At 52.1% G+C, this 25985-nt stretch overlaps 1 pseudogene; it reads left to right on the top strand.

The window, feature by feature from the left end:
• Window positions 1–12237: 12237 nt before the first annotated feature.
• LOC129008949 (uncharacterized) lies at window positions 12238–17742 on the top strand (annotated as a pseudogene).
• Window positions 17743–25985: the final 8243 nt, after the last annotated feature.

The following is a 25985-nucleotide window of genomic DNA, read 5'->3' as shown; positions in this document are numbered from 1 at the left end:
TGCACACATGTTTATTACAGCCCTATTCACAATAGTAAAAACAAGGAATCAACCAAAATGCCCATCAATTGTAGACTGGATAAAGAAAATGTGGTACATACACACCATGGAATACTATGCAGCCATAACAAAGGATGAGATCATGTCATTGGCAGGGACATGGATGGAGCTGGAGGCTATTATCCTTAGCAAACTAACTCAGGAACAGAAAACCAAATACTGGACATTCTCACTTACAAGTCGGGGCGGAATGATGAGAGCACATGGACAGACAGAAGGAGGCGACACACGGGGGCCTATCGGAGGGTGGACGGCAGGAGGAGGGAAAGGATCAGGAAAAATAACTAACGGGTACTTGGTTTAGTACCTGAGTGATGAAATAATCTGTACAACAAACCCCCAAGACACGAGTTTACCTGTGTAACAAACCTGCATATGCTCCCTGAACCTCAAATAAAAGGTTTTTGTTATTGTCGTTGTTGTTGTTTTAAAGCTGCAGTGACAGCAAGCCTTGTGGGTGGGAAATGTGTTTATTTAAAGGGTCTCAGGTCCTGCTGTACCTTAACTGAGAGAGAAGCCGCGAGAGTGGCCACCTCCTGGGGAGGAAGTTTTGGAGCCTTTTGGGGTTGGGGGCAGATCTCCACTGCCTCCCCGACCTGCAGCTGCTCTAGAGAAGGAGGACAGGAGGAGTCATGGACAGGGAGGGCCCTGCAGCAGCAAGACCTGGCAAGTCGGAGGAGATTGCAGGGCTCCCGGAACTGGAAAGGTGTTGGGCACCAGCAGAGAGGAAGAGAGTTCTCACGAAGAATGACTGGAAAGGGAGTCAGGACAGGCCAAGAGCCTGGAGTCATCACCTTCCGCAAAATTCAGGGGACACAACTCCTGGCGCTGTGGGACAGCCAGAACTGAAATGCAGCGCTGGTTACTTCTTGGGTAGTGTGGACATGCTGGACTCACCTGAGGTCCAAAGTCAGAGCCTCAGATTTTGCACTGGCAGCAAATGGGGACACAGCAGCTGGACTGGGAGCAGCAGGGCTTACAGCAGCTGGACTGGCAGCAGGATGACCCACAGCCTGAGGAACAGCAGCAGGGCTTGCAGCAGCTGGACTGGCAGCAGGATGACCCACAGCCTGAGGAAGAGCAGCAGGACTTATAGCAGCTGGACTGACAGCAGTCACAAGAGCCACAGTCCCCTTTAGAGCCCCCACAAGAGCTACAACCCCCCTTGGAGCCCCCACAGGAGACACAGCCCCCCTTGGAGCCCCCACAAGAGCCACAGCCCCCCTTAGAGCCCCCACAGGAGCCACAGCTGATGCAGGAACAGGCTGGCACACAGCAGCATATGGGCTTGCAGCAGCAGACGGGCACATAACAGCTGGAGCCACAGCCCCCACAGCCAGAGCCGCAGCCCCCACAGCCAGAGCTACAGCCCCCACAGCCGGAGCCACAGCCCCCACAGCCAGAGCTACAGCCTCCACAGCTGGAACCGCAGCCCCCACAGCCAGAGCCGCAGCCTCCAGAGCAGCCACAGCAGCCCATGGTTCTGGTGGGTTGAGGGTGGAGCAGGTAGAGGAGCAGGTGAGAGAGAGGTGCAGGTGTAGAGCTTCCTGAGCCTGGGCCCTTTATATCCCTGCCCAGGATCCAGGTGTGATGCTGGATACACAGTCATTTCCCGGTTCCTGTTTGTGACATCTCCTCAGGGAAACTGTGTTTGTTTGCTTAATCTTAAAATAACCTCAGTGGTGTATATAGTTTTGCACTTTTTCTTTAGTTCATGATTTTCCTCACATGTCCTCTGAAAAATGACAAGGCCCCTGTCCTTCTGTGTTAGTAAGAGCAACGGGAGCAGGGACTTGGCTTTGATGCTGTGCTCATCTTTGCTACCAGTGTTCATTTCCTGGGGCTGCCATAACAAATGGCCCCCAACTGGAGCCTTAAAGTGGACATTGATGCCTCGCAGTTCAGGCAGACAAAAGTTCAAGATCAAGTTCTCCGTGGGCCACACACTCTCTGAAGGCTCCAGGGGAGGATTCTTTCTGCATCTTCCAGCTTCGGGTGGTGGCCAGACATTCTTGGCTTGTGGCTGCATCCCCCGTCTCTGCCTCCATCCTCAAGTGGGCTTCTCCACTGAGTGTCTGTGTCTCACCTCCTCGCCTCCTTTCTCTTACAGGGACACCAGACATTGGATCAGGGCCCACCCTACTCCAGTACAACCTCATCTTAACTTGATTACATCTGCAAAGACCCATTGTCCAGATAAGATCACATTCAGAGTTTCCAGGTGGACAGGAATGAGGGGGTCCCATTCAACCCACTCCTATGCTGATGCTGATACTGACTGATGCTGACTTGACTCCGAAAGTCTCAGGGAAAGTTTACAGAAGGCACAGGGAGACCACGCATGGAGACACCCTAGAGCAGGTGACCCCATCCTGGGCCATCATCCGTGGAAAGAACAGGATGAAATCCAGGATCTCATAAGACCCAGGATCAGGAAAGGACTCAGGATCAGGGCAGGCTCAGGACAGGACTCAGAAACAGGGCAGGACCCAGGATCAAGACAGGACTCAGGATCCAAACAGGACTCAGTATCAGAACAGGACTCAGGATCAGAACAGGACTCAGCATCAGGGTAGGTCTCAGGATCAGGCAGGACCCAGGATCAGGACAGGACTCAGGATCAGGGCAGGACCCAGGATCAGGGCAGGATCAGGACAGGACTCAGGATCAGGGCAGGACCCAGGATCAGGGCAGGATCAGGACAGGACTCAGGGTCAGGGAAGGACCCAGGATCAAGACAGCACTTTGAATCAGAATAGGACTCAGGATCAGTGCAGGATCAGGACAGGACTCAGGATCGGGGCAGGTCTCAGGATCAGGACAGGACCCAGGATCAGGACAGAATCCAGGATCAGGGCAGGTCTCAGGATCAGGACAGGACTCATGATCAGGGCAGGACCCAGGATCAGGACAGCACTCAGGATCAGGACAGGACTCAGGATCAGGGCAGGTCTCAGGATCAGGGCAGGTCTCAGGATCAGGGCAGGTCTCAGGATCAGGACAGAACTCAGGATCAGGGCAGGTCTCAGGATCAGGACAGGACTCAGGATCAGGGCAGGTCTCAGGATCAGGGCAGGGCCCCAGGATCAGGACAGGACTCAGGATCAGGGCAGGACCCAGGATCAGGGCAGGTCTCAGGATCAGGGCAGGATGCAGGATCAGGGCAGGACCCAGGATCAGGACAGAACTCAGGGCAGGATCAGGTTAGGACCCAAGATCAAGACAGGACTCAGGATCAGGACAGGACTCAGGATCAGGACAGGTCTCAGGATACCCAGGATCCTGCTGTCTTGGCTGGAAAGTGGGGGCCTGAGTGCAGACCCAGGAATCGTGACCCTGCAGAGTCATTTCCCTGGGGCTGGATGACTCCAGGCTCGGTGGTTTAGGGCTTAGAGACGCTGTCAGTCAGCACCCTGTGAGACACCGAGGGCATACTCCAATGAACCGGCAGAGTTGGAGAAACAAAGGAAACACAGTGCCGCAGCTCAGGAGCCCCCGACCTTTGGGCTTCGCTGACAGAGGAGGACACAGGGATGGAAACTCTGAGAAAGCCACAGCTGTGGGAGGGTCCCAGTGCCCCACCCCACACACAGGACGATGGCCGCCCGCCCACAGACCGTGGGGCCTGTGGCTTCTATGCCCAGTCAGGTGACGACGCCATTCAGAAACTAGATCTCATGGGGTGCCCGGCTGCTGAGTCTCAGGCCAGGTCTGCAGTGAGTGCGGTGCCCCAGGCCTGGAACATTCTGGTACCATAGGGACCCAATGCTGAGTGCACCCAGGAGCTGTGGGTCTGAAACAGCAGTCAGAGGTCACCGACATGTGGAGGAGGCCCCTGGAGTGTGGGAGACAGAACCCCCAGGTGTCAGGCTTGGCCGAAGGCTTTGCAGGACTGAGCAGGTGGGGAGGAAGGGCAGGGAGCACGGCTGCCGGAGGAGAGACGTGTCCTTGGAGGTGGGTCTCCAGGGCAGGGCAGGGCAGAGCACCGGCCTGGAGGTGTTTTGTGCACGTGCTGGATACCTGGCAACCATGGCGGCGTGGGCTCAGGACGGGCTCCCGAATTTTCAGGGCCCAAAGCAACGTGACAACGCAGGCCCCTTGTCCGAGCATGGCAAAGGAATTCAAGACCATCAGAGCCTCACGCTGAGCAGGGTCCTTCTCACTTGCATGGCCCCTGCATCTACAATCCCCATTGCATCCCGTGAGCCCGGATATCTTCGGGAATTAGTGCATTTTGTGAAACACGTGGTTTTATTTTGAGGAGCGTTTTCAATTCTGCAAGGGGGATGTGCACGGTCTTGCTCCAATGGTCACCCTCCTGCTTCAGCTCTGGGTCTGAAAGTGGCTCCGCGTGGCTCCGGGGTCACTACATCCACACCCAGGGACCCCCACCTGGGCCGCTTCCAAGCTCTGCCCCGCCGTGTGCCTCGAGGACAATCGCCTGGGGACAGACCCGCCCGCCGTCCCACCAGTCGTATGACATCAGGCAGTCCACAGCCTCCCTGGCCCTCAGTATCTTCATCTACAAAACGAGAGGAGCACTGACCACTTTGCAGAGCTGCTTTGGAGGCCAGAGATCGTGAAATGAAGTTGCCGGCCGTCGCGGGCTCTCCGCTAACCCACGGTTGTCGTTTTAGCTCTCGGCTTCCTGACCCGGGGTTCTCGGTCTCCCCTTTAGTCTCTCTTCTTCCCCAAAGCGCAGTGCCTCCTCCCCCGGGCCAGTAGGGCCCAAGGCTGCAGGGAGCGCGGCTGGAGGAGCGCAGCGGGCGGGGACGGAGCTGCCAGCGGCAGAAGCGCAGATGAGCAGTCCTTGAGCGCCCCCTGGGGGCCGTGAGCTCCGAGCCTGTGGCCGAGGGCGGGGAGGTGCCTGCTGGGCTCTGCAGAGGTCGGAGGCAGGGACTTGGGGGTTCCTAGGGGCCCCAGCACAGGCTGGCACGGAGGAGGCATCGCCAGGCCCCCCTCAGGGCTGTAGCTCAGAGCAGCCCTGGTGCCATGACCACCCCCCAACCCCTGGCCCAAGTGAGCAGAGCCCTCGGCGTGGGGAGACCTTCCCTTCCGCCCCTTTCTCCTGCGTGTTGACCTCACAGAGCAGGAAGGGGGCCAGCAGGAACACGGCAGGGGGTGTGACAAGGGCAAGGCCCTGGGGTCGGCTCATCTGCTTCTTGCCCTGTGCCAGCCCACCTGGGCCTCCCTCTGTCTCCGCCACATCCCTGGCCTGTCTGACCATGGCCTCCATCCCCAGGCACTGGCCCCTGGTCCCCAGGCTCTGGGTGGTGGCAATCCCTCGCTCAGGGCCACGGCGGGCGGAGAGGGGGCAGCTCCTGCCTCTGCTGTCTCTGGGTGGACAACCTTTCCCTGTCCCCACGGGAGCAGCTCTGGTTTTCTCTGCACCTGAGTCCCTGTCCCCATCCCCCAGAAGGTTCCTGTGTCCGGGGAAGGGTCCTTCGCCCCTTGCGACTTTTTCCAAGTTGCTATACATGCACTCCGAGTCTCCTTTTCTGACCTGTAAAATTGCAATGGGAATAACAGGGCCGTCCCCATTCCTGGGGAAACGAGACTGCAGGCCCTGCGGCCTGGGCTGGCCGAGAAGCGCCACCTGGTGGCAGGAGGCCCCCCCGGGGCGGCCGGCGAGTGGAAAGCAAAGGCTCCTCGCAAGACGACCACTCCCCCAGCCCTGGGGTCAGCAGCTCTCCAGGAGCCGTGTCCCCGGCTGATTCGGCGCCCAGGGACAAAACCCCAGACCGACTTGTGCATTCCTTCCAATGACTTTGATGCTTTTGAAAAAACAAAAAATTAAATTAAAAATAAAATAACACATCCTTTAAGTTTTGTTTCTGTGGGCTCCTCTTTCTGGGACTCAGGGCAAGTGCCTAGCCCGCCCGTGCACACCGTCAGAGCAGGGCAGCCAGACCCCAGCCTCTGCTCAGCCAGGGTCTCTAGGGAAGGTGCCTCCTCATTTCTAGTTTGTAAAGCATGGCTTCTATTTTGTGGCATGCGCTGATGCTGGTTTAGAACGGCTCCCACCCTTCCCTCTCTTCATAGCAGGTAGTGAGTAGCTGTGACCCTCTGAGAACAGGACAGGGGCTCACACCTCCAAGCCATCTCCTTCCTGCTCCTCAGCCCTGGAGAGTGGAAGGGGGTGCGTGGAAAAGTTGAAGGCTGCATGCTCAGGGCTGGCATGGCCAGGGGCACCCAAGGAGGAGGGGGAGGAGGGACATTCGAGAGCCGGGCTCTCAGAACCTGGGTGTCTGTGGCTTCCTGGGGATGCAGGGATGGATGGAGTTGTGCCTGGCCAAAATCTTACCCTGCACCGTCACTCCAGCCCCTGCCCCTCCCCAGGGTGAGAGGTGGCCTCTGACTTCCCACCTGCCCACAGGGCCTTGCCAGCCTGGGGCCCAGCAGGTGGTTCAGCTTAGCTCCATGAGTAATTTCCCTCTGCCTTCACCTGAACACGCAGGTGCACCCAGAATCTGCTCCCACACCCCCTCCTCCAGCAGCTTAGGGTCAAGGACCAGAATCAGTTTTCAATGCATTTAATGACCTCTGAGGAAGTCCCCTTAGAAGATTGTGGCAGCATCCAGGGATGGGAAGGGGCTGTTTCCAAATGAGGTGAATCTGGGTAGGTTGCCTGAGCCTCTGGGCCTCAGCCTCTGTTTTCCAGCAGGCAGAATAGAATGAGTAGTCCCTTTTCTCCTGGGCCACTGGGAGACTTTGCCATTGTGAAGCCAAAACGCCTGGCACCAAGTGGGTCTTCTGTGACCGTGGTTCTCGTAGGGTCACAGCAGCAGCCGCTGCTTCCTGGGCCTCTGTCCCTCCGTGAAGGTCTCTGCTGCTCCCCCGGTCTCTCAGACAGCGTCTTCTGTCTGGGTCAGGGTCTGGCCACACTGTCCCTGAGCTCTCCTTCCAAGCATCCCAGCTGGGGACAGAAGTGAACCCACAGAAACCCCCATCCACCCCAGACATTGAGGCTGCCCCTGGAGCTGGCAGATCCTGAACTCTATAAGGCCTGTCTTAGGCGTGGAGCTGGCTGGTAGCTTGAGGGTTTCAAGCCCTCCAGATCCCACCTACACAGGGGTTCCCTGGAAACACCCGTCCCTCCCACTCCACACCCCAACCTGACCTCCTGAGGCAGTGGCTGCAGGGGCTCTGGGGGTTCAACCCCAGCAGGGAGATGGGCCATGGGGCTCAGGGGCCCTGGGTCGTGTGGGGCTCAGGCCTCAGGGCAGATACCCTGGCCCTGGCCTTGGCAACAGCGCCCCTCTTGTTCCCTGGGGCATTGCTCTGCTGCTCGTCTCCTTTTTGCAGCCACCATTTATATAGCGCCGACTGTGTGCAGAGTCTGGGAAGGTGACACAGAGAAGAATAAGAAGAGGGAGTGGTCCTGCCCCAGGAGTGCGGGGCCTGCTGTGAGGGGTTGCAAAGCGCGAGGAGGGGTCCGCGGCTGGTCCGGGGGCCCATGCCTGTGCCCGGGGGGACGTGCTGGACAGGGCACATGGAACCAGGCCAGAGCTGACTTTGTTCTGGGAATGGGAAGAGTTTGTTATTTAGCTTGTTCCTTTCATCTATTTGCATTGCAGAAGTAATCCTTAAATCCAGCCCTTATCTAATCACTAGAAGAGTTACAGAGACAACCAAAGTGTTCTTTGATCCTTCCCCACTTCCCAGTCATCTGGGAGCACCCAGGGAGTCACACGGGAAGGGCTGGGATCAGATCTCAGGGTCTAGCAGGGTGTGTCCCAGGGCAGAGCCCTTGCCAGGGGTAAGCAGTGTCCGGGGAGGGAAGGGCGCCAGGGACAGAGCACAGCTGGGCCCTGAGAAGCCTGGGAGGCTGAGGTGCGCAACATGGAGCTGGCTGGCTTCTGAGCAGCCCAGTACCTACCAGGCCCACCCACCCTCAGCCACTGCCAGGAAAACCTGCTCAGGCCCCGCTCAGAGCCACTGTGGCAGTGGGGGCTCCACCAAACTTGAGCCCCAAAAGGTGTTTCTCCAGGATCCCCTGCCAGCCCCACCTCCCACAGCGTGAGCACAGACACCAGGATGCCCCACAGGACCACCTCCTCGCGCACAGCCCTGTCGCATTCCCCACAGCCCTGTCGCACTCCCCACAGCCCTGTCACACTCGCCACAGACCTGTCGCACTCCCCACAGCCCTGTCCCACTCCCCACGGCCCTGTCCCACTCCCCACGGCCCTGTCCCACTCCCCACGGCCCTGTCCCACTCCCCACACCCGTGTCATACTCCCCACGGCCCTGTCACACTCCCCATGGCCCTGTCACACTCCCCACGGCCCTGTCACACTCCCCACGGCCCTGTCACACTCCCCATATCCCACGGCATCTGGCTGTACATGGAAGTGAGGAAGCTGCTGTCTCCCCAAAAGAACATTGCTCCCAGCCAGGACTCAGCCCTGTGGGGCAGGGCTTGGAGGCTCCTGGTTCAGAGACCAGGACCCTTGTCACTTGCAGTGTGAACAGCAGGGAACTTTGCCCCCGAGTCCCGCAACAGAGGTGGAGACCTTGTCACCGTGGGCCCAGGTGACAACACAGGGCCAGCGATTCTTCACCCAACAGCAAACACCGCGGCAGACGACAAACATTGCAGCCCTTCGCAAACAAAAGGCACGCAGCAAACAGCGTGCTCAGCAAAGAGACCCTCCCCTCCCTGGGGACCAGGCAGTGCAAGGCCATCCCCAGGATGACCTGCATCCATCGGGCTGCCTGTGTGACCAGCCACAGAACCCACTCTGCATTAGCACCCACGGCCGGGACAGGCAGGGTGCTGCGCCCGTGGCTTCCTGCATCTGCCGACACCACCCAAGGCTGCCAGAACACAACATGAAGTCAGCTGTGCCAGGAAATCCCAAGCCTCACCCACACCTGGCCCCGGGCTGTCGCTGCATGCCAAGGGGTTGTGGGACCTCGCAGGCCTGCAGGCAGCAGGGGTTGGCGCTGGGCTGGGCTCCGAGTGTGCCCCTGCTCTAGGGCATGGCCGGCAGGCAGGGACAGGGGAAAGGGAAGGAGCAGGATGCCCACCTGGCTGTGGCTGTCTTACCCCATGGAATCCAGGCTCCAAATGACCTCACCATTCTGTGGGTTAATTTTCATTCTTAAAACCTTCATCTAAAGACCTTTGCTTCCTGGAGCACAGGCCTGGGTTTTCCCAACAGTCGTGGGCACCCGGCCTGGCACGTGCTGCTCAGTGGAGGGACTTCACAGCCCGTTCTATGTGAGCCGGGCAGGAAAGGCTCCACGGGCAAACTCACTCTCTGTGACAATCAGGAGGTTTCTTCTCCAACCGGGAGAAGGAGCTGGGGAAGCTCATGAGGCCAGGAAGAGAACAGTCCTAATCCCATCCTTCTCCTCCTCAGCAGTGACCCCAGGGTCTGCTGTCCTGCCCCAACCCACACTTCAAAGAAGGAAGGGCACCTGCCTTCCCGTGCTACCTCACACCCCGAAGCATGGGGAGCATGGGGACCCTCGGCAGAGTCCTTTTGTAGTGAAGAATAACAAACTAGTGTAAAATAGCAGAAAAGAAGCTAATGGCCAAACAAATCCAAGCTGGGGAAAACACCTGTTAAATATAATGACAGAATATGCTCTCCTCAAAACCCAGGAAACTTTAAGAATACGCTAAACCTCACAAAATGGGGGCAAAATACAATGATGACCACATGCATGAAAAATGGTCATGGTAGAATTGAAAAAATGCAAGGGAAATAAAAATAAGGGGCCCTTTCCGAGCAAAGTGGCAACGCCACAACAGCCTCGCAGTCAGGCTTGGTGGGACAGGAATGCTGGGCAGTGCTGGTTTGCAGACAGGGGTCAACTTTTCCGGAAGCAGCCCAGCAAAGTGCCCCAGGAGCCGTAAATTATTCCTGTGCTTCGCAGCCACAGCCCACGAATGCAGGTGTAGTCACAGAAGCGCTGGCAGAGGGGAGGCTGAGAGTGGCACTGGTTGAAGATTTGTCAGAGGAAACAAAACGCACAGCCTCCACGTGGCTCATGGCCATGAAAACCCTTGACTCAAACCATTCCACGTCATGAGGAAGACGCGGGTCAGCTGCCTAGCTGCGTGATGATGATGCTGTCAGGGAAATCGTCGGTGCCTATGTGGGGAAAATCGGGGAGTGAGAAACAAAAGCAAAGCGTGGTGGTTCTGTGGCTCCAGTGGCCTGGAGGCCATGGCTCACTTCTTCACAATGAATATGGGCTATTTTCATTTTAAAAATTCTACTAATGTTTCTAAGGAGACCATACAGAACCGAAAATTCTGAATAACCATGTCTTCCATAAGGCAGACTTTTCATTTCTGTCACCTTTCTGGAAGGGCTGGACACAGAGTCTGTGGGTCTGCGATGGAGGCACCACCAACTCACCCTGAGTCCACGGCCCTCAGTCTCCGTGCTCCCTGAGCCTAAGGTGAGGAATCCATGCCTTATGGTTGACGAGGGCTGCTGGGGCACCTGCCATCTCATCTGCATCCTGGAAAGCAGGAAGGAGCACAGAGCCTGCTCTGGCCAGCTCACTGTGCTCCTTCCAGAAACAGGTAAACACAAAATTACCCTGCGAAGCCGCCATTCCATTCCTAGGTCTATCCCCAAAAGAAATCAAAGCAGGGACTCCAATACTTGCACAGCCCTTGCCACGGCCTGGATGTAGTCAGTGCATCTGTTCCCAGCAAAACTCTTGTTGACACGGGACCCCCAGTGTGGCAGCGCAGGGAGATGGGGCCTGAGGGGAGGGAGACGTGTGGGTCGTGGGAGGGACTCCCTGGGGAGAGCCTGGTGTTGGGAGTGATTCTCCTCTTGTGATATGGGGTGAGTTCCCATGGGAATTGATTTGTTCCCATGAGCGGGGCTTGTTCTGAAGCCAAGACATCCCTGAGCTTTATCTCTCCTCCCGTGTCTGCTTCCCCTTTGACCTCCTCCAGCAGAAGCCATGGCCATGCCATTGAACTTCTCAGCCGGCAGAACTGTGAGCTTGATGAATTACCCCATCACAGAGGTTCTTTTATGGCCACACAGAATGGACTCAGACACCCATGCTCACAGCCGTGCAGTCACAATAGCCCAAAGGTGGAAACAACCCAGCAGGTGAGGGGATCTGAAATGGGGTAGACACACACCTCGGGGTCTTACCGAGCCCAGAAAAGGAGTGTGCTCTGACGCATGCAGCAGCGCCACCAACCTTCACAACCTCGTGCCTAGTGAAGCCAGCCAGTCACAATAGGACCAGTGCTGTGACCCCGCAGGTGGAAGGCCCCCAGAGGAGTCAGATTCAAGAGAAAGATGGCAGAATGGTGGTCAGCAGGGCCCGTGAGAGGGGCCGATGGGAGTGAGTGATTAGTCAGGACGGAGCTCCAGTTTCGCCCGATGAAAAGGTGCTGGAGCTGCATGGTGGCGACAGCGGCACAGCCATGGGCAGGTTCTCAATGCCACGGAAACTGCGCTTACCATGGTGACGATGGGAAATCTCATGTACCCACATTTGACCAGAAAAGAAGGATGGAAGGGAGGGGGGAGGGGGGAGGGAGGAGGGAGGAGGGAGGAGGGACGGAGGAGGGAGGGAGCAGGGAGGGAGGAAGGAAGGGATGGGGGAGGGAAGAGAGAGGGAGGGAGGAGGGAGGGAGCAGAGAAGGAAGGAAGGGAGGGGGAGGAAGGAGGAAGGGAGGGAGCAGAGAAGGAAGGCAGGGGGGAGGGAGGAGGGAGGGAGGAGGAAGGGAGGGAGCAGAGAAGGAAGGAAGGAAGGAAGGGAAGGGGGAGGGAGGAGGCAGAGAAGGAGGGAGGAGGGAGGCAGAGAAGGAAGGAGGAGGGAGGAGGGAAGGAGTGGGGGAGGGAGGAGGGAAGGAAGGAGCAGAGAAGGAAGGGAGGGAGGCAGGGAGGGAAGAAGGAAGGAAGGAGGGGATGGGGGAGGGAAGAGAGAGGGAGGGAGGAGGGAGGGAGCAGAGAAGGAAGGAAGGAAGGGAGGGGGAGGAAGGAGGAAGGAAGGGAGCAGAGAAGGAAGGCGGGGGGAGGGTGGGAGGAAAGAAGCACAGAAGGAAGGAAGGAACGGAGGGAGGGAGGGATGGAGGGAGGGAAGGGGGAGGAAGGAAGGAAGGAAGGAAGGAAGGAAGGAAGGACCATCCTGTTAGGCTGACTGACAGAGTACCCCCAGTCCTCCAGTGCTCCCACGGCAGGCATGTGGCGGTGGCTGACAGGGAGTGAGTCTGGAAGTGACCCTTGTCGGGGCAGCCTCCTTGGTCCTGTGATTCAGGACAGGGTGAAAGTCAGTGGCGGCCATTGGTGTCTCTGGCCGGGGTTCCTCACAGGGGCCGGCGAGGGGACAGCGAATGGAGCGTGGAGGGTGGAGGGCTCCTTCTCCGGACCGGAGCGACGGATTCGGGAGCCGTTCTCTGCCTGTCTTTGCTACTGGGCTGAGGAGCTGTATGGCATGTTGGGAGCAGTGGGAGCTGCTGAGGAGTTTGGTCCTGGAGGGAAGAGGCTGAGTGTGCATGTCTGGAGTCACCGTGGAGGGCACAGCTAGAGGGAGCAGCAGGGTGTCCCGGGGAGAAGACACCAGGGCTGGAATTAGAGGGACATCAAGGCTGATACTTAGAGGCATCCAATATACGGGGCCTGCCTGATGGGCTGCTCTCAGGTGGGATTTGGGGGGTGTGAGAGGGGTCAGTGCCCAAATGACCACGGGGCCTGTGGCCTATATGCCCAGTCAGGTGACGACGCCATTCAGAAACTAGATCTCATGGGGGTGCCCGGCTGCTGAGTCTCAGGCCAGATCTGCAGTGAGTGTGCTGCCCTGGTGCCATCGGGACCCAATGCTGAGTACACCCAGGAGCTGTGGGTCTGAAACAGTGGTCAGAGGCACCGACATGTGGAGGAGGCCGTGGAGTGTCAGAGGTCACTGACATGTGGAGGAGGCCCCTGGAGTGTGGGAGACAGAACCCGCAGGTGTCAGGCTTGGCAGGAGGCTTTGCAGGTGGGGAGGAAGGGCAGGGAGCGCGGCTGCCGGAGGAGAGAGGGCACTGGGGGTGGCTCGGCCTGACGAGGCTGCTTGAAGGAGACACTCTTGGAAACTGACAGGGCTGCAGGCACTCCTGGGAGCAGGAGGAGGGTGACCTGTCCTGGGCAGACCAGGCTCTCTGGGCTGTGTGGCCCCAGCTCCCTGAGCCCAGAGGGAGGTGAGGGTGAGAAGGCCTGGACCAGGCAGGACGCAGCCCCCAGGGCCCCTGCTGGGAAGAGGTCAGAACCTCCCAAGAACCCAGAAGGCCAGGTAACTGAGAACGGGGCTGCTCTCTGCATCTCCAGGGAGGACAAAGGAGGCCATGGCAGCAAGGGGACAGGGCAGAGGGGAAGGCGGGCAGCTGGATATTGGCAGCCACAGATTCCCATCCAGTATCCTGGAGGAGGAAACCCAGGGCTGCGTCCTAGAAGGCCTAGGAAGCCTGGTCAGCCTGGAGGCTAAGGGTGGGCCCGGGAGATCTGGGAAGCACATCAGTGTCTCCACGAAGAGCAGCAGGGTCTCAGTCCACGGCAGCCGCAGCCCCCAGAGCCGCCACAACAGCCCGTTGTTCTGGGGGGTCGAAGGTGGAGGCTGTCAGAGGGGCAGTGCAGGGGGCTGCTGGGGTGAAGCCCCCTGTAGCGGCAGCACCCATCCTGCTGTGGCTCTGCCCTCCTGGGCCCCCTGCCCTCTTGGACCCCCTGCCCTCCTGGACCCCCTGCCCTCCTGGACCCCCTGCCCTCTTGGACCCCCTGCCCTCCTGGACCCCCTGCCCTCCTGGACCCTCTCCCCTCCTGGACCCCCTGCCCTCCTGGACCCTCTCCCCTCCTGGACCCCCTGCCCTCCTGGACCCTCTGCCCTCCTGGACCCTCTCCCCTCCTGGACCCCCTGCCCTCCTGGACCCTCTGCCCTCCTGGACCCTTTGCCCTCCTGGACGCCCTGTCTGTGGCCCCTGCTCCTCTCCTCCTTCACTGATACATGACTGGGCCCCAGATCTGCAGCCAGGGTCTGGGCACTGGGGATCCTGTGGGCCTCTCGGTGTCTGGGGACAATCACAGGTTCCCGTGCCCACACCCAGCCTCTGCTTCCAGAACACACTAGAGGGTCCCGGCATCCTGATGAGTCCACTGTCCCTGCGATGGTTTTCAAGGATGGAGAAGGCTCCCTGTTCTCCGCTGGAACCCTGCAGCCGGGCTGATGGTACCCCCACCACCCGCCCAGGGGCCCCCAGACCCTCCCCATCTCCACCGCCAACCCAGGCCCGGGCTGCCCACCCGGGGCCAGGCCGTGAGCTGCTGTCCCCAGATGGGGCCGCCCCGGGCTGGCCTGGCTCACTCCGTGTCACAGATATTCCCACAGAGACCCCAGCGAGACCTGCAGAACATTACAGCAAAATGAAGGAGAGCCAGAGGAAGAGGCAGATGTGCTGGCCTGTAAACAGTCTGATTTCCAATGTAAACCAGATTCAGGCCCACGACATCAGGTAAACATCTGCATCAGAGCCCCCGGCCCCCCACCGCCCGGGAGGCCCCGGGGTCCACACGGCCGACTCTGGGACCCGTCACAGTGACCGCCGAGACATTTCGTAATTAGGCAAAATTGATCCTTGCATTCCTTCCCTAAATCCCAAATCTCTGCAATTTTACTTCTTCTCAAAAATGAAAACATTTGGCAATTAGCTGATCCAAGTGAAAAAGGTAGAGAATGTGCTCTCAACTGGAAAATGCCAATTAAGGAAGCAGCTCTGACTTCCCACCCGCCCTGGCTAAGCTGGGAGCTTATCTTCCCCGAGAAGAATCTGCTGGGATAAGGGGGCTTGGGAAACACCGAGGGCAGGGCTGCCTCCTCAGCTTCCTCTGAGAGCAGATTAGCCGTGGCCTTGCGCCAGCAGGGCCTGGGTGCCGCACCGGGTGGCAGGGGGTGGCAGAGCTGGGCCCGGCTCCGGCACTGGGATTTGGGGTGGTGGGACCCAGTGGGGCACCTGCTTGTGGGCAGCACTGAGGGCGGTGACGTAGGCAGGGAGTGCCGGTGTCTCCCTCTCCATCTGGCCGGGCTCCCCACCCTGCTCCTGCAGCCCTGGACCTCAGGGCCCATTTGCAGTGCAAGGGGGCTCTTGGCTGGTCTCCACTCCTAAACATTTATGCATTGAAAATGCCCATTTGTTTGTTTTCTTGTGTTCCAATTATGTGTTCTGTATGCTTTTTTACTTAATTTAAATAATTTTAAATGTGAAATCGTTAAGTAACCTCAGACGCTCAAACTTTCTGTTCTCCACTCACCGAGCCCATGAGTTCTGTCTCCTTCCCGTGGTTTCTGTTTGCAACAATAACGGGATACCTGCATGTCTAATTTTTTTTATTCAAAAGGCGGCATACGATCAAAAGGCAGCATACGATGTATGTTCTCTTTATCAAGCTCGTGATTTCTTTTAAATATTTTATTTTGAAATCATTACAGATTCACATGAAGTCTCGAAACTAGTACTGAGATTCCCACATGCCCCTCAACCAGTTTTCCTAACGGCTTCGTCTCCCTTAGCTGGAGTGCACGTCTAAGCCAGGAAGCTGACCTTGCTACAGCGTGTGTATCTGGGTTTTTGCCATGTCGTAGGATGTGGGAATTTGTGTACACACCACCAGGAACAGGACACAGAGCTGTCCCACTGCCACGGCCATCTCCGGGGCTGCCTCATCCCAAAGACTCATTGCCCATGTCCTCGTTCCTTCCTCCTCACACCCTCTGGCCTGTTTCCTATGGCTATAAATTCGTCATTTTGCAAGTGTGATGTAAATGGAATGCGTGGGACCCTTTCAGATGAGCTCTTCACTCGGGAACATGCCCTTGAGACCATCTAAGCTGCTTCCTGTGTCAATAGTTAGTTCCTTTTTACTGATAAGTAGCCTCTCCTGGTAGGAAAGGACCTCTTTGTTTACCATTCACCTACTGAAGCTTTTGACTATTACAAATAGAGCTGCCATGAACAATCACGTATAGGTGTTTGTGTGAACATAAATCTTTCTTTCTCTGGGACAAATGCCCAGGAGTGTGACTGCTGGGTCAAATGGTCAGAGTCTGTTTCACTTTTTTAAGAAACTGTCAAACTCTTTTCCACGGTGGATGCGCCATGTTACATTCCACACACAGTGAATGTGATACTGTTTCTCCGAATCTCTGCCAGCATTTGGTCTTGTTATTATATTTTGCGTTAGCTGTTCTAATAGGTATGGAGAGATATTGGGTCACGGTCCCAGCCTGCGTTTCCCTGGGGCCACGCGTGTTGAAGGCCGTTTTGTGCCTTCATCTGCCGTCTCCACCTCCTCTCCATGATCCTTCTTTCATTGGATTATTTGGCCCTGTTCCGTTGAGTTTTGAGAGTTCTTCTTATATTCTAGATACAAGTCCTTTGTCAGACACATGTTTTGCAAATATTTTCTCCCAGCCCACAGCTTATCTTTTCATCCATCCTAACAGGATCTTTCACAGCATAAAAGTTTTTAATTTCAATGAGATCTAATTCATTGATTTAAAAAATATATGAATCACGCTTTTGATATTATATCTAGGAAGTCCTTGCCAAGCCCCAGGTTCTGGACACTTTCTTCTATTCTAAAAGTGTTATTGTTTTTGATCCAATTTGAGTTAATTTTCTTTTTCTTTACTTTTTTTTTTTTTTTTTCCCGGGGACGGAGTCTTACTCTGTCTCCCAGGCTGGAGTGCAGTGGCGTGATCTTGGCTCACTGCGACCTCCAACCCCCAGGTTTAAATGATTCTCATGTCTCAGCCTCCCAAGTAGCTGGGATTACAGGGACCTGCCGTCATGCCTGGCTAATTTTTGTTTATTCATGTATTTATTTATTTATTTATTTATTTTGAGACAAGTCTCTCTCCGTTGCCCAGGCTGGAGTGCAGTGCCACGATCTCGGCTCACTGCAACCTCTGCCTCCTGGGTTCAAGCGATTCTCCTGCCTCATCCTCCCAAGTAGTTGGGATTACAGGTGCCTGCCACCACGCCCAGCTGATTTTTGTGTTTTTCAGAGACAGGGTTTCACCATGTTGGCCAGGCTGGTTTCGAACTCCTGACCTCAAGTGATCTGCCAGCCTTGGCCTCCCAAAGTGCTGGGATTACAGGCATGAGCCACTGCGCCCAGCAGTGAGTTTGAGTTAATTTTCATAAGAATGTGTAGGTCTACGGCCGTTTTGGAACCCCTGAGTCTGCTCTAGCACGGCTTGTTGGGAAAGCGGCTCTTCTGGCACTGACGGCTCTTGGTCCCCTGTGGGAGACCAGGTGGCCGTGATCCCGGGGGCCTGCAAGCCCCTTTACCTGCACTCTCTCTCTTCCCTGGGATGATGCTCTCTTTTTTAATTTTTAATTTTTTTAATTTTAATTAATTTTTTTTTATTTTAGAGATGAGGTCTCACTATGTAGCCCAGGCAGGTCTAGAGCTCTAGCCTCAAGAGATCCTCCCTCCTCGGGCTCCCAAAGTGCTAGGATTACATGCATGAGCTGCTGTGCCCACACCCACGGTGACACTCTTGATTACAGGAGCTTTTGAGTAACTCTTAACATTGAGTGGCACGATTCTTCCTTTCTTCTTCTTTTATCATTTAGCTATTCTAGTTCCTTTGCCCCTTTGTATACATTTTAGAATCAATTTATCTAATAAAAAATATTTTTGATATTTTGGTGTGTTGATTAATATGTATTCCTGGTATTTTTGATAAAAAAATCTATCTAGATCAATTTAGGAAAAACTAAATTAAAATATAAAAGCATTCAACGTAGTTTACTACATTAGTATATTTATTGAGAAAAACTATATAGATGACACTCAAAACTATTCCCTAAAACTTAGCCCCTCTGTGAATTTTAAAGTTTTTCTTTTTCTAAACATTATTCCATAAAAAGTGTGAGAATTAATATTCATACGTTTAGTCCATTTTTCTACTGAGCTGCTATTGATTTGTATAATCAATTTGGATATTAGAGATATTAATTTTTATTGTTATATTTGTAAGAAACATTTTCTCTGAATCTGTACTATGTCATTTTTACTGTGATTTTCAATAAAGAAGTGTTTCCTTTTGAAATAGTGAAATCTCCCAGACACTCCGTTAACAACGCTTGAGTTTCGCGCCAGCTTTCAAGGCCCTCCCAATATCGGGACTACATTCCCCACATGTCCTTCCAGGAATTTTGTACTTTTATTTTTCTGTTTGGATTTGGATTCCTCTTGGATTTGCTCTGTGTCTCAGCTGAGATGGGACTGCCTTGCTGGGTGGTTGCTCTGTGTCTCAGCTGAGATGGAGATGGGACTGCCTTGCTGTGTGGTTGCTCTGTGTCTCAGCTGAGATGGAGATGGGACTGCCTCGCTGGGTGGTTGCTCTGTGTCTCAGCTGAGATGGAGATGGGACTGCCTCGCTGGGTGGTTGCTCTGTGTCTCAGCTGAGATGGAGATGGGACTGCCTCGCTGGGTGGTTGCTCTGTGTCTCAGCTGAGATGGAGATGGGACTGCCTTGCTGCAGGTGCGTGGTTCTGTTGTTACGTCCTCTGCAGCCGGCCCTGTCTCCTCCTGCTGGCTCAGACACCCCGTCCGCAGGGTCCTGAGTTACACTGAGAAGGCTGCCAGGGACCGGGTCCACTTCCTCCTTCAATTTATGTAATCCAGAAGCAAGGCAGTGCTGTTTTAATAACTGTAGCTTTATAGTCTGTTCTGATAGCTGTCTGGGAAATCACCACTCATTCTTCTTCCTTTATATTTTGCTTTTAAATTTTTAATGGCTATAAAAATTTTAAAAAATTATAAAGACATCCCCCCAAAAGTTAATGGCTACACTTGCCTATACATTTTGATGAGAATTTTAGAGAAAACTTGGCAAGATAAAAGTAATTATTTATTTTAATTGGAATATAATTAAATCCACAGGTTGATTTTTAGAGACCTGAAGTTGTAAGTGTTCTCAATCAAGAAACCTGTTATATCTCTCCATTTATTTACATCTCATGGGTAGGAGGCTTTTTTTTTTTTTTTTTTTTTTTTTTTTTTTTTGAGATGGGGTTTCGCTCTCATTGCCCAGGCTGGAGTGCAATGGTATAATCTTGGCACATTGCAACCTCTACCTCCTAGGTTCAAGTGATTCTCTTGCCTCAGCCTCCCAAGTAGTTGGGATTACAGGCATGAGCCACCATGCCGAGCTAAGTTTTTGTATTTTTAGTAGAGACTGGGTTTCGCCATGTTGGCCAGGCTGGTTTTGAACTCCTGACCTCAAGTGATCTGCCCCCCTCGGCCTCACAAAGTACTGGGATTACAGGCGTGCACCACCACATTTGGCTAATTTTTTGTATTTTTAGTAGAGAGGGGGTTTCACTACGTTGGCAAGGCAACTCCTTGCCTTGCCACCCACACAAGTGATCCACCCGCCTCAGCCTCCCGAAGTGCTGGGATTACAGGCGTGAGCCACCCGTGCCCGGCTAGCCATAGAATTCTATAATTTTAAAATTATAAGTGGGAAATGTTGTCATGTGGTATTTTCTCTACATAGTGTCTAGAAAATCCATTGATTTATAATGTTGTATCTTTACTCAGCTTTTGTTCTAGTTGTTTCATTTCTTCCTTTTAAATATTTTGAACTGTATTTACTTTTTAGTGTGTCCCAATGCTATCATTCAAAACAATGTTTAATAAGACAGGTAGTAGCTGCTTCTCCTAACGTTTCACTTCTATGTGACTTTTAATATCACTTCCTGAGGGATATTCTTCAGAAGTTAGATATTAATAGCTTTTCAAGTTTTTCTTTTTTTCTAACATAAACCAATGCTGAACTATAGTAAGCTTTCGAACTTTGTTGAACTTTACCAGCTTTTGCAGCTAATACTTGAGTAGTCCTAGGTTTCATCATTTGTGAATTTCTAGAATCACATAAATAGACCTGCTGCTCTTCCTGCCTTGCTAGAATAAACCATACTTGAACTCAGTGCCTGGCACATAGTAGTTGCTCAATAAATATCTGTTGCGTAAAATGAATGAAGGGGCAAGAACATGGAGAAAACCACCTCTGTGGTTCAGGCATGAAGGGCCTGCTGCAACGGAGGTGTAGGGGCACTGAGAAAACCCTCCCTGGGGCCGGGCGCGGTGGCTCACACCTGTAATCCCAACACTTTGGGAGGCCGAGGCGGGCAGATCACGAGGTCAGGAGTTCGAAACCAGCCTGGCCAACATGTCGAAACCCCATCTCTAATAAAAATACAAAAAAATTAGCCCGGCATGGTGACGCACGCCTGTAGTCCCAGCTACTTGGGAGGCTGAGGCAGGAGGATGGCATGAACCTGGGAGATGGAGCTTGCAGTGAGCTGAGATCATGCCACTGCACTCCATCCTGGGTGACAGAACAAGACTCCGTCCCAAAAAAAGAAAAAAAGAAAATCCTCCCTGGTCCCCAGCCCCAGGCTTCAGCACCAGGTAAGGGTGAGCTTGCCTAGGAGGCCTCGCCGTCTCTGACGCCCTGAGGTGATGGCGGCCACACCTCACCCTGACCCGGCCCACCCATGGCCCAGGCTGGCACAGATCCCACATTCATACCTAGAAGAAGGGGACCCAAAGCCATCTGGGGCATAAAGGCTACCTGCCTCCGTCTCTATTATTCTCTGGACACAGTGTCTGAAATTCAATTAAAATTTATGAGATAGCAAGAAAGGAAGGTAAAATGAACCGTGGCCCTGTGATAAAACAATTAATAGAATCCAACTTCGAGATGACTCCAGTGTTGACACTGTTGCACAGGGACTTTAACATAACTCACAGGCCGGGCGCGGTGGCTCATGCCTGCAATCCCAGCACTCTGGGAGGCCGAGGTGGGCAGATCACGAGGTCAGGAGTTCGAGACCAGCCTGGCCAACAAGGTGAAACCCCATCTCTACTGAAAATACAAAAATTAGCTGGGCGTGGTGGCAGGTGCCTGTGGTCCCAGCTACTCGGGAGGCTGAGGCAGGAGAATCACTTGAACCCGGGAGGCGGAGCTTGCAGTGAGCTGAGATTACATCACTGTACTCCAGCCTGGGTGATAGAGCTAGACTCCATCTCAAAAAATAAATAAATAAATAAAAATAACTGTGATGGGTATGTTTAGTCAACATGCATTAACAGGTGAGGAATTTCAACAGATAAATGAAAACTGAAAAAAACTAGAACACTATTTTTATTTATTTATTTTTGAGATGGAGTCCTGCACTGTTGCCCAGGCTGGAGTGCAGTGGTGTGATCTTGGCTCACTGCAACCTCTGCCTCCCGTGTTCGAGTGATTCTCCTGCCTCAGACTCCCTAGTAGCTGGGATTACATGTATGTGCCACCACGCCCAGCTATGTTTTGTATTTTTAGTAGAGACAGGGTTTCACCATGTTGGTCAGGCTGGTCTTGAACTCCTGACCTCAGATGATCCACACACCTCAGCCTCCCAAAGTGCTGGGATTATAGTCCCAGCTACTTTGGAGGCTGAGGCAGGAGGATCTCTTGAGCCCAGGAGTTAGAGGCTGCAGTGCGCTGTGATCAAACCACTGCACTCCTGCCTGGGCAACAGAGCATGACCCTGTCTCAAAAATAACAAAAGTCAAATGGAAATAGCCTCTCCACCCCCGCCACCCCCCCACAATATCAACATTCTTATGATAGGCTAATTAACACACTGGAAAAAGCTAAGGAAAGAATCCATAAACTGGGAGACAGGTGAGTAGAAATCATCCAAAATGAACACAAAGAGAAAAAAGAGAGAGAGAGAACTAAATCAAGCATCCAAGACCTTTAAAACACTTCAACACACTCTAGTGAATGTCCACTTATGATCCTAAGAGGAAACGAGAAATCATGGAAGAAAAGCTACTTGGAGAGATGGTGGCTGAGAGTCTCCCAAAGTTAGTCAAAGACCAAAAAAAATCACAGATTTGAGAATTTTGGAGAGCCCTAAGCAGAATAAACACAAACACTCCTGTTAGAACTAATAAAAAATCCAGCAAAGGTGCAGAGTGCAGTATCAATACACAAAAACCCACTGAATTTCTGTACATTAGTAATAGACAATCTGAAAACGAAATTAAGAAAATTTTAAATAATAATAGAATAAAATACAGAAGCATATATGTAACCAAAGAAGTATAAGAGTTAAATGCTAAAACCCCCAAATCCTGCTGAGAGGAATTAAAGAAAACATGAGCAACTGGGGAGGCTGTCCCTGTTCATGGGCCAGAGGCACAATCACGTTAACAAGGCAATTTGTAAATCCAATATAATCCCTGTCGAAATCCAGCAGTCATTTGTGCAAAATTTGACAAATTGATCCTAATATTAACAAATGAAAATGAAAGGAAAGCCACCGATTAGGATAAAATATTGACAAATCATATAGCTGATAAAAGATTGTATCCAGAATAGAAAAAAGAACTAAAAACTTCATGACAAAAATAACTTAAAGGACCCGGTATGGATAAAACAATTTTTTAAAAGAACAAAATTTAGTAACCAAGACAGTCTCTTATTGGCTTCATTGTAGCCACACAGATCAATGAGACAGGATCAAAAGTCCAGGAAAAAAAAAAAAAACACCTTTTATGTAGATTGTCAATTGATTTTTGACAAAGGCACAAACAGAATTCAGTGGGGGGACAGATAGTCTTTTCCAGAAATAGTGCTGGGACATCTGGATAGCCACACGAGAAAAAAGTTTGGAACCCTACCTCATGTCCCCCACAAAAATTAACACAAAGAGGGCTACATGAAAACCAGAAACTAAAACTTGTAGAAAACATGTGAGAAAGTCAAGGAAGCCGTGGGCCAGGCGCAATTCCTTAGCCATGACATCAAAAATAAGATCATAAAACATTGATAGGGTGAACTTCATCGAATTTTTTTCAAATGTGTGCTTCAAAAGACACTAACAAGAAATCGGAAGATAAGCCGCAGATCCGGAGGATGTATTTGCAAATCATATTGCTCATGAAAGATTGAACCCATAATGGAAAAGGAACTAAAAAATTAATGACAAAAACAACTCAGTTAGAAACAGGCAAAACATCTGCATAGACATCCAGTTTCATAATTTGTGAGAAATGTATTTAGTACCATACACCTCCCAGTAACAGCTGCTTCACTCTGCCCCATCCTTCTAATGTGCACTGTTTTTATTACTTTTTAATAATTATGATTATCTCTGTAACCCAAAATTTATGGTAATAGACTACTTGGTTTCCAAACATACAATATTTGCACTATCCCTTTTGTGACTTAATTTCTAATTTTTTTTTGCCCTGTGGTTGGAAAATATATTTCTGTATGTTGATCATTTGACTATCAGAAAGCTGCATTGTGGCTTAATGTTTTAATCCCTTTGTAGCCTTCTTTAAGTCCGCATACAATTGGCTTGCATTTTCCCTTCCTGTTATTGTCAACTATTCTGTGTCTCTCGCAGGTAACATCATTTAACTCCATCCATACTCTTGCGTCTTTTAATTGGTAAGTTTAATGTATTCATTCTTCTGATAACCTGTTGTATCAGGATTCAAAAGTCCTGCTGTCTTAAACCAGGTTTTCTATTTTGCTGTAGTCCTTTTTCTTTCTTATTATTTTCATGACCGTGTTCCCTTTCCAGGGCTGGTCATTTGAGGAGCTGCCAAATTAAGACCTTTGTTGTCCCAGGACAAGCTCCGTTGCAGAGGCCGCAGAGGCCACCAAGAAGAGTGCTCCGTGCAGAAAGTGCATCCTGCTCCCCGGGGACCAGGCCAGGTGCGAGGGGTGCCCTGGCTGAAACTCAGTGCCTTGGTATTTTTGGAACCTACTTGGGGAAGAAAAATCTGGAAACCCTGTCCTCCCAGTACTGAGCGTTTTCTGTCTCGGAAGAGGTGGTAGTTGAAGTTCACTTCGGAGCCGCCTGCTGTTTTCACTTTGGGGGACTCTGGAGCTTTTAGTTGCACAAACAAGGAATTGCCTGCATGTTTCCTGGATGCAAATGTCTCAGAAGGAGAATGTGTGTGTGTGTGTGTGTGTGTGTGTGTCGTGTCGTATGTGGGTGCTCCCCCTTGCCCTCCTCTCAGTCCTCATCAGTGCCTGACGAGCTCTGGGCAGCACACCGAGGGATCCAGGCTGGTGCCTTGGGGCTGAGACTCAGGAAGATCATGTCTCCTTCCTCCCACTGAGGTCTTTGCCCGGGACCTCACTTCCTAGCCGAGGAGCAGCCTCTTTCCAGGACAACCAAAAGTGGAAAGGTCCTCCTTGGGACGATTACTCCAGAACTCAGGCGGTGGGTTTCAGTCTGTCCAGGTGGCAGCTGCCTGCCCAGCTGATGAGCACCCCACAGTGTGCAGAGGCCATGCTATCCCGTGGCTGCTCTGCACACACGATTTCAGAAAATCCATAAAATTGATTAATCTTTCCCCCGTCTAATCACTAAAGAGAGAGACTGCACAAGTTAGCAAGATTAGGAAAGAAGGAGATTCTATAGATATGTAAAAGGATAAAAGGGAGTATTCAGAACATTCAGGTCAATAAATCTGACAACTTAGATGTGATGGATACATTTTTTTGAAAGACATGAATTATTAAAGTCACTAAAAAAATAGATAAACCAAACAGCCCTGTATTTGTTAAGAAAGTTAAACTTGTAGTTAAAAAACCTTCCGACAAAGGAAATGACAGGTCAAATTGTTTCACTGGTAAATTTCACCCAGCAGTCAACAAATAGAGAATCCTGACTCTGTACAACTTTTTCCAGGAAACCAAAGACCAGAGAACATTTCCTAACACATTCTACGAGGCTTATCCTGATACCAAAACCAAACAAAGATATCACAAGAGAACTACAGGCCAATACCCCTCATGAACATAGAGGCAAACATTTAGCAAACTGGATACAGTAATATGTACAATGATAATACATGATGACAATGTGGGGTTTATCCCAGTAACGCAAGATCAACTGAATATTTGAAAGATCAGTGCACTTCACCACATTCACAAGCTAAAAAAGAAAAGCTATGTGATCATCTCCATAGACACAGAAAAAAATCTGATATCCATTATGCATTTATAATAAAAACTCAAGCCAAATGAGAGCACAAGGGAATGTTCCTAGTCTGATAAAGGGGCATCTCCGAAGCAGATGCAGCAGACATCGTGCTTCCTAGCAGAAGATTGCCCACTTTCCCCTAAGAGAAGGAACCAGCAGCAGTGCCTACTCAAAGCGTCTCTATTCTGGTTGGTGCAATGAGGCATGGAAAGGAAAACAAAACAAAACAAAACATAGATTGCAGAGGAAGAAGTAAGACAGGGCCATGGCCGTCCCTGTAGAAAATCTAACAGAATCTTCTAGAAAGCTACTAGAACTAATGAGTGACTTAAGCAAAATAGTAGGCTATAAGATCAGTATACAAAATCAGTAGTCAGTAATAAAGGGATAATTAACCCCACTTAAAAAATGATAGACATGTCTCCAAAGAAGAGATACAAATGGCAGATAGCACAGGAAAAGGTGTGGCATGTCACTACTCATTAGGGAAGCACAAAACACACTCACAGTGAGGCATCGTTCCACACTGTCTCTGGAACAGCGTCAGTGAGGCCGATAATCCGTGTTGGTGAGGACGTGGATAAGTTCGAACACTCCTATGTTGTTGGCGGGAACACAACATGATTTAATCGCCTTGGAGAACAGTTTGGCAGTTCCTCAAAATGTTAAACATAGATGTATCCTATGATTTAGCAATTCTACTCCACCCAAGAAAAATGAAAACGTGTCCACACAAAAACATGTGCACAAATGTCCACCATAGCATTGTTCTAATAGCCACGTGGAGGGAGCAGCCCATGTGTCCCAGCACCAATAAATGGATTCACAAAACGCAGACTAGCCACACAATGGGGTATTTCTCAGCTATAAAAAGGAATGAAGTTCT

This window comes from Pongo pygmaeus, chromosome 9 (genome assembly GCF_028885625.2).
Source record: "Pongo pygmaeus isolate AG05252 chromosome 9, NHGRI_mPonPyg2-v2.0_pri, whole genome shotgun sequence".
Lineage (NCBI taxonomy): Eukaryota > Metazoa > Chordata > Mammalia > Primates > Hominidae > Pongo > Pongo pygmaeus.
This window is presented reverse-complemented; position numbering and strand designations above follow the sequence as displayed.